Raw genomic sequence first — 12,074 nt, 5'->3', positions numbered from 1 at the left:
TTGGCTTATTGTGGTTGATTGGTTGAAGATGAAATGGTAACTTAAAATACATGTATAAATGGTCTTATGACATGTTTAAATATAGTGTTTTGCTACTTTTGTTATAAATGTCATGAATGGCTATAAGTGCTATATGTTGAATGGTGCATTTGGTACCCTTTGGTATGAAATTGATAGGTAAATCAAATGGTAAAACTTAGTAATTGTGGATATGAATTTGGTATGTGATCAAAGTGATAATTGTTGGTTAAATAATGTACATGGTTATATATGTTTTTAAGTTGTCATTGAGGTGCCTTTGGGCATATTGGTTGTATGCTTATAACCATGTTTGAATAGCTTGATTATGCTTTATTTTGGTGTCTTTTGATGGCTTGTATATTGAGCAAAAATGATTGTAGGTATATGCTAGGACGGGTGAGAAATGTAACACCCTAAATAATTTATTTTTGTTTCTATAAAAGCTGGCATAATTGTGTATTTGCTTTAGTGGTTAAGTGTTCTGGGTGTGTGTGTGAGGTCTTAGGTTCAAGCCTCATCTCTGCCAAATTTTGTTATTTTTGGATCCAAGCCTTACCATTGTTCAGTGGGCTTATATTAAATTATTTGTAAAATCATATCAGAATGAGCCTGTTAGTTCAAGTGGTAAAGGGGTTGTTGTGATTGGAGGTTCTATGTTCGAATCCCCACGCAAGCATGGGTAATATTTTTGCTAGGCTTTGTGGTAGAGTTTTGGTGGAAATTAAATTCTGAGGTGGTTGGGATTGAGGTTTTAGTAGGAAGTTGAGGAATATCTAAATTGTTTATTTTATTTTTCCCAAAATTCTCTCTGCGTTTCTGACGTTCCTTTTTCCTCTTTTCTCTTCCTTGTTTTTCCTTCTTCTTCTTGATTCTTTGTGGTCTTCTGTTTCTTATTAGATTTTCTCGGTTAATCATCGCTATTTCATTGTTGTTCCCTGCTTCGACTGGTAAGTGATCTTGTTCAGCCTTTTACTTTTGGTTGGGGTCTAGTAATGTTAGTATTTGACGGCTATGTAACAGCTCGATTTTGGCCAAGTCAAAATAGTGGTTTCAAGACCACAAATCCGACATAATAAAAATTATTTTTATTATGTTCTTATGGTCTACAATTTTACGGAATGATTTTGTGAAAATCTCGTTTGAAAATTTTGACGTTTGGGCATTCAATTTAGTCAAAAGGACTCAATTGTAAAAAAGTGCAAAAGTTGAGTTCTACATGTTAGAGGTGTCCAATTGTTATGAAATTTTAAATTGGAGGTCCTTATATGGTAATTAGACCATTGGTTAAGTTGGTGAACAAAAATGGACATGGTTAAGCATGTTTCCAAAGTTTTTTCATTAAGGGCATTTTGTCATTTAATTATTAAAATGAATTAAAAACAAAATTAAAAGCCAATTTTTGTCCTTCTTCAACCCCTTGGCCGAAACTGGCATGGAGAAACCATGTCTATAGTTTTTCAAGCTTCCAAGCTCGATTGTAAGTCCGTTCTAGCCACATTTCTAATGATTTTTACGTTTTTGAAATACTCGTAACATGATCTATCTATTTATACCATTTATTTGAGCTAGGTTTGATGTTTAAAAATTCACCCATGTGTGACATGTATGTTTTTTGATGTTTCATGGTAGATTATGAAAGTTTGATGTGTAAGAAATGACTTTTACTAAGTGATTTTCGGTGAAAACGTTCAAAAGGACTAAATTGTAAAAGTTATAAAATATGTAGTAAAAGTGTTTTTTAATGGAAATTGTAGGCTGTTATAGTTATGAAAATGATTCGGCTAGGCTTGTATGTTAAAGAAATTGAATAAAAATCATTTTACGAGCCTAGGGGCAAAAGTGTAAATATGATAAAGTTTAGAGGTAAAAATGTAATTTTCCATAGTCTGATTTTTGGGTCACATTGAATAACGTGACTAATAAGTGGGCTAAATGTGATGTTATAGATCAAAGAAAACGAGATTCGGGCCTAGAATGAGGGAAAATGAGTAATTGACGATTAGGTCCCTCTTTGTCATTTTTGTTGTCGAGGTAAGTTCATGTGTAAAAATTGCAATATTATGATCATATTTTTAATGCTTTATTAATGTATGAGTTTCTATGTTTAAATTGTTATGACGAGTGCATGAACAACGTTATGGACTATGAGAATGACATTGTAAACGAGTTCGACAAGGATGTGACATTGAGAAAATCCCGTTTGAGCCTTAGGAATAGTTTAGGATACAAGTGACATGTCTCTAGGAACCATGTGATTTATGAGCTCATGAGATATGTTGTATATGTTTATGTGGTTCCAAGTGCTGGTCTTGTACGTCCTACAGGTGGCTGGGTAGTCCGGCACGTGTTGCGATACCTAACAGCTTGTGTGAGCTGCCCGTGTAGCTACGTCCTGATCAACAACTTGTGTAAGGAGACCCGTGAATAGCTCGAGAATGAGTTTTATGTGTTATGTGATATGAGGTAGCTTTAGCTACGTATGTGGCACTATTGTGCGAGCCTTCCATGTATCCAAAAGTATTCCGAGTGTTCAACGGGTAAATTAAAGATTAGTATGAGAATGAAATTACTACGAGTAAATAGGCATGTACGTAAGCCTATAATTTTAAATTCATGATTATTGTGGAAATAATTATTTATTACCCATTGTGATTGATAGTGTACATACTTGTGATGTTGGATATATGATAAATATAAATGATGATTACGTGTTAGGCTTTTGGGCCAAATGGTGATGTGATCCAATATGTTTACATGCTTAATTTGTATTTCAACAGGTATGTTAAGAACGAGAAAGTATGAGACTATATTACAAGTGGCACAGGTATGTACACTAAACTCATGTGAAGTGAATTTGGTATATGACGAATTCTTGGTAAGAATGTACACGAACAAGTTATGCTTGTGAAACATTTATAACCTTGTGGCAAATGATCTGCATTTATGATGAATGGATGCATGATAAGATTTGATAATGATCATGTGATAGGCTTATGAGCCTAATTGATTTGTGATATAGTATGGTTCATTTATTTAAATTGTGTTTCATTGGATATGAGGAAAGGAAAGACAAGCATAATTGCCGAATAGAGTTATTTTAAGAATATAGTAAGATATGATCTTAGACAAGTTAAAGGTAGTTGAACTATATGTTGAAATTATGATTACCCATAAATAATGTGTATGTGATTAAGGGGATGGAAATAACTTGTTAATTAATGTGATATATTATAATGGGGAGACTATAGTGGCTAGGCTAATGCCAAGGCATGTAAATGATGTTTAGGAGTTAAAGGAGTAAGCACTACGAACGAATAAGTGAAAATCTTAAGATTTAATGCCAATTGTAATAATAGTATTCTTATGGATGGATAAAGTGAATGAATGTTAATAGTTGTTATTTATTTGCATATGAACTTACCAAGCTTCTAAGCTTACCCCCTTCCTTTCCCATCTCTTACAGGTTAATTTAGCTAGCCCGGGTTGGAGACTGCCGGAGATGCCACCACACTATCAAGCTATCATTTGGTATAAGTGAACGTAAGTATTTTAAGTTTATGGCATGTATAGGGACTTTGTCTTTGATTAATTAAGTCATTGTTAATGTGGCCAAACGTGTTGGCCTAGAATGGTTTATGGTCCAATTTGTATATTGTAACACCCCTAACCCGTATCCATCGCCAGACTAAGGTTAAGCGGCATTACCAAACATATCAAAACACTTTGTATTCATTTCACAAACATCATAGCATCATAGTCAAACATCAATATAAGTCCCTTTCTTAGGTCAATGAGACCTTAAACATGCATTAGGAAGAGGTCAGGACTAAACCGAACACGTTCACAACTTTCAACACTTAGAAAATTTTTTATGCTAAAACATACATCATTCATGCCATAGTTGCAAATTAACATCACATATCATAAACCTTTCTCAACTATAAGTTCAAATACAAATTAGCCAAATCACATGGCTAAATATATATACATCACAAAACATACTTCACAACTACTAGCCTATACATGCCATACTTCAAATATTTACATTTTCAAAAGTACCAAAATGAGATAGATAGTGTGGTGACGATCCTTAACTATCCCCGAGCCTTCAGTAGCTACGATAACTGTAAAACAAACAGTAATCACACAGAGTAAGCTTTCAAAAGCTTAGTAAGCTTGTACTCAAAACATTCATAGTATATAAACATAAAATGATAACCTATGAGTATTTGCACAATTTCAATCCATATAACTATATCAACTCAATGAGATTCATATACATAACATCATCTACCACTTAGGCATTATACATACCTGAAGCTTCCCGTACTTATTCACTTTTGTACTTACCTTATGTTAAATGTTATAAAACTTTCCATAAGTTATTCGTGTTTTACACATCAGCACACTTAGTGCTATAAGGTTAGCCGAAGCTAAATATTTCCGCACACTTAGTTCCACTCGAATAACTGAAACTAAGTTGGTATCGCACACTTAGTGCCTCAAGTAGCCAAAGCTAGTTAAATCGCACACTTAGTGCCAAAGCTAGTTTAAATCACACACTTAGTGCCAAAGCTTCCGATTCATCACCATATTATCCAATCCAATTATATACAACTCGTGTAGAATAAAGGCATCAAAACTTACTTAACATCACATTTTAAGTACGACCTTACCTTGTACTTGAAGGTGTCGACTCGAACGTTTATCTATAATCTTCGATTTTCCTCGATCTAAATCTGAACTCCTATTTTCTTAATCTCAATCAAGGAATACAATGGTCGAACCCTAGGTGTTCTTTTTATTTTATTTTCTTTTTATTTTCGGTTAATAATGGACATAAAATGATCCATTTACATGCATTTGTTTTATTATTATTAACATAAATCTAAATGACCATTTTGCCCTTTTCATTCAACCATTAAAAATTCACCTAACACATGCCCTTTTTTGTCCATTCAAATCTCTAATGGTTAAATAACCACATAAGGACCTTTACTCTAGAAAGCCAACTCAAATAAGCACTTAAACATCTAGCACACAGCTTTTATATTTTATGCGATTAGGTCCTTTTTGCAAATTAAGTACACAAACAGTTAAATTTTTGTACGAAACTTTCACATATATCAATTTACGTATCATAGACACAGAAATTAATATTAAAAATATTTTTCTATCTCAGATTCGTGGTCCCGAAACCACTATTCCGATTAAGGTCAAAACCGGACTGTTACATATATAGCCATGAATGATGGCTTATGTTGATTATATGATTATGTATGTACTTATGTCTTTGAGATGTGATTTGAGATTTTGTGTATGTGATGGGTTATGTTATTAGTGATGAATGCTTGATGATTTAATTGGGATTTGTTTAGTATGATGATAACCATGGCTTAAATGAGGAATTGGTAAGTTGGGCTTGACAAAGTATGAAGTCTTTTGCTTGCATAAGTAAAGATGAAATGATCATGATCATGTCTTGTTTGTGTATGTTTAAGTACTCGATTATGCAATGTTAATTGCCTTTGAAGTCATGTATGTGTTTGTGTAAATAAGGGTGGCAATTGGCTTGGAAAATAGCCTCAAAGTTGTCCACACGGGTAGACACATGGGTAGACACACGGGCATGTGTCTAGGTTGTGTGTGACACACGGTCTGCCCCATGGGCTTGTATTCCAGCTGTGTGCCCCCTACACCCTAATTAGGTAAAACAAAATGCCCAATAGTAAACACATGGGTAGAGACACGGTCGTGTGCCTTGGCCGTGTGAGAGACACAGCCTTAGGACACGGGTGTGTCCCAAGCCATACGGCCGTGTATGACCACACGGCCTTCACACACGGGCATGTAACTCCCCAAAATAAGAAAATTTTCTAAGTGTTGTAAAAGTTTCGAAAGTTCTCAGTTTACTCTCGAACCACACCTAATGTATGTTTTGGACTTTGTGGGCCCGTATAAGGGACGTTATGCATGTGAATAAAAAGTTTTAAATTTGGACAAAAATTCATGTCTTGATTTTGTATGTTTGTGTGAATTTATGTTTGGTAACACCTCATACCCTATTCCGGCGTCGATTATGGCTAAGGGGTGTTACAGGCAAAGTGATGAATTCCATGATTAGGAGAAGGTGGTGGAGCGAGTAATTGCACTCCAATGGCTTGATTCAAGATTGTGGACGTTTTGTAAGTGGTAAGTCGATTTTACGTATTTGGGTAAAACGTAATAAACGTGCGGTTTGGTTGCTAAAAGGTGTGAGATACTTTGTTTTTAGATTTTTGAAGGCTAGATAGTGGTTTCGCATCAAATCGATACCAGGTGTGTTCCCAAAACGCGAAAAATCGAGTTTCGGCAAAAGCTGAAAAACTACACTGCCGACGCCACACGGGCGTGTGGTCGCCCGTGTGGATGGTCGTGTTTCACACACGGCCATCTCGTGTAAGCCACACGGGTTAGGCCAAGTTGGGCGTGTGGGCCCACACAGGCATGTCACACCGGCGTGTGATTTTGGGCAAGGCCGTGTGGGCCACACTGGCAAAGACTAATCTGGGCATGTGGGCCCATAAATTTGAAAATTTCCCCAGGATTGCACGGGTCACTCCAATCGACTGTGAGCCTATTTTAGAGTCGGTAAGGGCTAACTAAACCCTAGTCTGTATGCTATGATATTCTAATAGACCGATCTGAGTAGTACACTAAATGTATGCCTATTTGTATCGTTATCTATATAAAAGCATGTTAAGCATGTCCAAATTGTATTTTTGTATCTGTTTTTTATATCTGATTTTGGGTGGGTTTTGTTTATGATGAGGAAGTTTTCTGTACGGCGTTGATTGCCTATACTTTAGTAGCTTGGCTGCATATATTCTGATATGTGTCATAATGGAACAATGTGGTGTATAGGAATGGATGGGTGTTTTTAACCCCACATGGTGTGATAGGATGGTCAGAGATGGTATGTAGAGGATAGGGGTAGGATTTATGTATATCTACTTCTGTAATTTGAATCTGAATCTGGATCTGAATTTGAATCTGAAACTGTACCTATTACTGACTATGTATATAATTCTGTATGTTTGCATGCTTAATTCTGTTGGGTTTGTAACGACCCAATTTTAGTGAAATCGAAACAGTGGTCTCGTAACCACAAATCCAAGCTAAAAAGAAAAAATTATTTTAATATTATGGAATGGTCTATATTATGATAGAAATGTGGCATGAAAATTTTGATAAGAAAATTTTATTGGTTTTGTAGTTAATTGATTAAAAATGACCAAATAAAAAAAGTGCATTTTCAGAACTCCGTTCCGGTAAATCGATTTCAAAAATATTTTTAATAAATATTTACGACGCTAGTTGTGTAGTTAATTAAGTTTTGATTAAGTGAATTTGACTTAGTTAAGAGTAATTATGAAAAAGGGCTAAATTGCATAAAGGGTAAAAGTTAAATTATATATTAAAAAAAGTTAAAAGGACCAAATAGGTAATTATGCTAATTAAAAAGGTTGAGGCGGCATAACTAATATATATTTTATTATTACTTAATGATAAAGAATAATATTATTATAATATAATATAATATTATATTATATTATATTATATTATATTATATTATATTATATTATATTATATTATATTATATTATATTATATTATATTATATTATATTATTATATTATTATATTATAATATATTTTTATCATTAAATATAAAACAAAGCAAATGAAAAAGAACATAAACAGAATAGCAAAACGAAATAGGGGAAAGAAAGAAAGAAAAACAGAAAGAAAGAAAAAGGAAAGGGAAAATAGCGATTTCAAGTGTTCAAACATAAATTGGTAAGTCAATTTAGTTCATTTTCTTGTAATTTTTGAGTTTTTATGATCCTAGAACAAAATACTACTTAGTATATATTGAAAATTTGAAAGTTAGTAGACTTTTGGACATGGTTTATGTTGAATTAATTGATGAAATAGGGGTTGAATTGATAGAATTTCAAGTTAGAATTGGGTAAATGATTAAATTGAAGAATAAGTTAAAAGTTTTGTGTAATAGGGACTAAATTGTAAACTTGTGAAATTCAAAGAAAAATTTTGAATTTTGTGTAACATAAGTGCTATAAATGATATATGGAAATTTTGGCTAGGCTTGAAACAAGGATTAGATTGCATGAAATTTATTTTTCGAGCATAGGGACGAAATTGGAATTAATGAAAAATTTAGGGCAAAATAGTATTTTTACCTAGAGTGTAAATTGAGTCTAAATGAATAAGAAATGTATTAAATTGATAATTTAACTTATTTATTTAGATTCAGAAAACTCAAATACGAAGCTAGATCGAGGAAAGGAAAAAGTCCCGGATTAGTAGATTTTTGTATACAAACAAGTATCGAGGTAAGTTCGTGTAACTTAATATTGATTCTTGAAATGTTTGGATTGTATAATTATGTGGTATGGATGTTAATTGAATATTTAATATATATAAAATATGATTATATGTTCATTATGACTTGAGAAAAGGGATAAGTCCCGATTGAATGAAGGAAATTTGATGGAATATTGTAAAGGTGGTTCTGCATATGTTACAAACAGGATTTAGGTCGGATGAGTAATCCTGATAAGCCTCTCAGGCATTATGAGATAAAGTTCCATGAGTATAGTGATTGGTAGTATTCTGCATAAGTTGTGGACTATCGTAGCTCTGTGTGAGCATCGAGGATTGGTAGTATTTCGCATATGTTATGGACTACCGTAGCTCTGTGTGAGCATCTAGGATTGGTAGTATTCCGCATATGTTGTGGACTACTGTAGCTCTGTATGATCATCAAAGCATACAAATTGCCCAAATGATTTAAAAAGGGTCGCTCGAGAGTTACATACACTTTAAGTGTACTATACAAGAGTATCTATCGATACTCTAATAAATTCAACAGGCAAAACTTGGAAATGGTTAATGGGTTTGAATGAATTTCTTTTGAAAATGTACATGTGGTATGGAATTATAAGCAAGTACAAATTATTACATGATGAGCTCAACTATGTGATGATATTATGTGTAATTGCTTGACTAACTTCGATGATGAAGTTGTATGTGATAGGACAATGAATTAGTTGTCTGAATGCATGCATGTTTGATTAAATTTAATGGAAACACTTGGTAAGTGATAAACCGTAATTTATACTTTTTATCCCATGCTTAAGCCCATTTATGAATGGTATCTTCTTAGATTTGGTGAATTCGATGCTCTTAATCCTTTAATTTCATGTTTTATACTTAGGAGAGCATAGGAGAGTAAAAAGAGCGAGAAACAGGCCGAAAACGGAGAAAATAGACCCACGTGGGAAATCAACACGGCCTAAACTTCCTCACACGGGCGTGTCCATTTGGCAGAATTGAAGCACGACTTACACGGGTAGACTACACGTTCGTGCCTATTCAATAGCCTTGACCACGGGCTAGAGTAACCGCACACGGGCGTGTCCCTGCCGAGCCCAAGTATAGTCCTATTCGAAAAGGCCAATTTTTAGGGCTCTTAGGCGTCCAAAAGCCTATTTAAACACCTGATGAGGCACTTAAGAGGGGGACGCAGATTAGGAAGCAAGGAATTACTCAAGGAAAGCCGATTGATCCATCTCAGAAGCCGGATTCATCATCAAGACTAAAGATCTCCCTTCAAGTTCCTTCAGGAGTTTTGGGCTTTCTTATGTTTTGTTATCTTTATACTTTTGAGATGTTTTCTTTCATAAGTATGAACTAAATCGCCTAGATACCTAAGATGAATGAAACCTAAGATGGACCTTGTTATTATTATCTGAATTGTATGATAAATATTTGACTTATTCTTAATTATGCGTTCTTAATTCTTGTTTTGATATTCCAGGATATTGATTCAAGTTAAGCTCTTATCCAGAGGAAGAATAGACCCTGTCTAAGAGTAAATTTGTCATAATTAAGCGGAGTTGATTGCACGCCTAGAGATAGGGTGATAAGATTTTGCTGGATTAGGGTGAAACCTAATAAGGGAATCCATAGGTTGAGTTAATGCAATTCTAGGGTGTTAATTAGAAAGAGATTCAATTATTCAACCTAGGGTTAGACGTTATTAGTCTCAAGAGAGATAATAATATAACTTAGGGATTTCTACGGATCAAGTCAAATGAATAAATTGTCTGATTTAGAGTCAAATAACAAGTGAAGTCTAAGTGGATTTTTTCTTAGGTATTGTCTTAATCAATCGAATTTTCCCAAAAGTATTTTCCCAAATTTTCTTTCTGTGTATTCTTAGTTAGTAATTAGTTTAGATAACCAAATCTCTTAATTTTTAGGCTAGATAATAAAAAGGAAGTAAATACTAGTACTCATAGTTCCTTTGGGTTCGACAATTCGGTCTTGTTGAACTATACTACTGTTCGATAGGTACACTTGCCTTAATCGTGATAATAAGTTAGTCTCAAGAACAATTCATTTCTAAATTTTTAAAACCTGTCACGAATATCACACATCAAGTTTTTGGCACCGTTGCAGGGGAACTAGGATATTAGGAACACTCGATTTTTATTACTTTAGCCATTTTACTTTTATTGCAATTTAAAATTTTGTTTTATTTTCTAATTCTTCATTTATTTTCTTCTGACAGGTTTTTCTAGTTTATGACTAGAAGAAACCCGTCAAGACCACTACTGTTCGATAGTGAGATCAATCGCACAGTTCACAGAAACCGAAGAGAAATAAGACGAAGCTTACAATACAAAGAGGAAAAGTAAGAGGACGATACTTCAACCACAACCGAGGAGATGGCTGAAAACCAAGAAAATTCGTTACCTCTTGCAATTGCTGTTAATCAGAATCTTGCTCCGTGCACTATGTATGATTATGCTAAACCTTCTTTAACAGGAACTGAATCGAGCATAGTTAGACCTGCTGTAGCTGCAAATACTTTTGAACTGAAACCTAACACAATTCAAATGATACAACAATTTGTTCAGTTTGATGGTTTGCAGGACGAAGATCCCAACGCTCACTTGGCAAACTTTTTGGAACTATGTGATACATTTAAAATTAATGGCGTTTCTAATGATGCCATTCTCCTTCGGTTATTCCCTTTTTCATTTAGAAACAAAGCTAAACAGTGGTTGGACTCGTTGCCACGGGGGTCAATCACTACTTGGGAACAAATGACAGAAAAGTTTTTATTAAAATATTTTCCGCTGGCTAAAACGGCTAAATTACTTAATGATATCTCTTCTTTTATGCAGATGGATTTAGAAACATTCTACAATGCATGGGAGAGATACATGGACCTCTTGAGAAGATGCCATCACCATAGGTTACCACTCTGGCTATAGGTTCAAACCGTTCATAATGGCCTGAATCCTTCGACTCGACAAATGGTTGACGTAGCTACTGGAAGAACCATCAATAATAAGACACTTGAAGATGCCTATGAATTTATAGAAGAGATGTCACTGAATAACTATCAGTGGCAAGCCATAAGGACAAAGCCAACGAAAGCAACCGGAGTTTATAACATCGATTCAATCACCATGCTCTCTAATCAGGTAGAACTCTTGAATAAGAAAATTGATGGTTTTCTTAGTTCTTCACTGGTTCACATAGTAATGCAGTGCGAAGCAAGTAGAGGTCGATCAAGCAGTTAAGAATACCTACCTTATGGCCACAACATGGAGAACGAGCAGTTAAATTACATGGGTAACAATCCTTAATCTCAAAACAATCCTTATAGTAATACTTACAATGCAGGTTGGAGACCACCACCCCCTCCAGGCTTTTAGCAACCACCGTACCAGCAGGAGAAAAAGTCGAACCTTGAGGAGATGCTAACCAAATTCATCTCGATGTTAGAAACTCATTTTTAGAAACTAAGACGACACTCAAAAATCAACAAGCATCAATCCAGGGGCTCGAAACTCAGATTGGACAGCTCGCCAAGTTTATTTCTGAACGACCACAAGGTAGTTTGCCAGGCAACACTGAATCTAACCCAAGAGAGCAACTCAACGCGATTGACATTCAAGATGATGAAGGGCTAGTT

The 12,074-nt window shown here is 34.5% G+C and overlaps 1 non-coding gene across 1 annotated transcript; it reads right to left on the bottom strand.

Moving 5' to 3' along the window:
- Positions 1-11,244: 11,244 nt before the first annotated feature.
- LOC121208690 (small nucleolar RNA R71) lies at positions 11,245-11,351 on the bottom strand. Its single transcript, XR_005903821.1, has one exon. It is a non-coding gene; the product is annotated as a small nucleolar RNA R71 (small nucleolar RNA).
- Positions 11,352-12,074: the final 723 nt, after the last annotated feature.

The sequence above is a fragment of the Gossypium hirsutum genome, chromosome A10 (assembly GCF_007990345.1).
Source record: "Gossypium hirsutum isolate 1008001.06 chromosome A10, Gossypium_hirsutum_v2.1, whole genome shotgun sequence".
NCBI lineage: Eukaryota > Viridiplantae > Streptophyta > Magnoliopsida > Malvales > Malvaceae > Gossypium > Gossypium hirsutum.
This window is presented reverse-complemented; position numbering and strand designations above follow the sequence as displayed.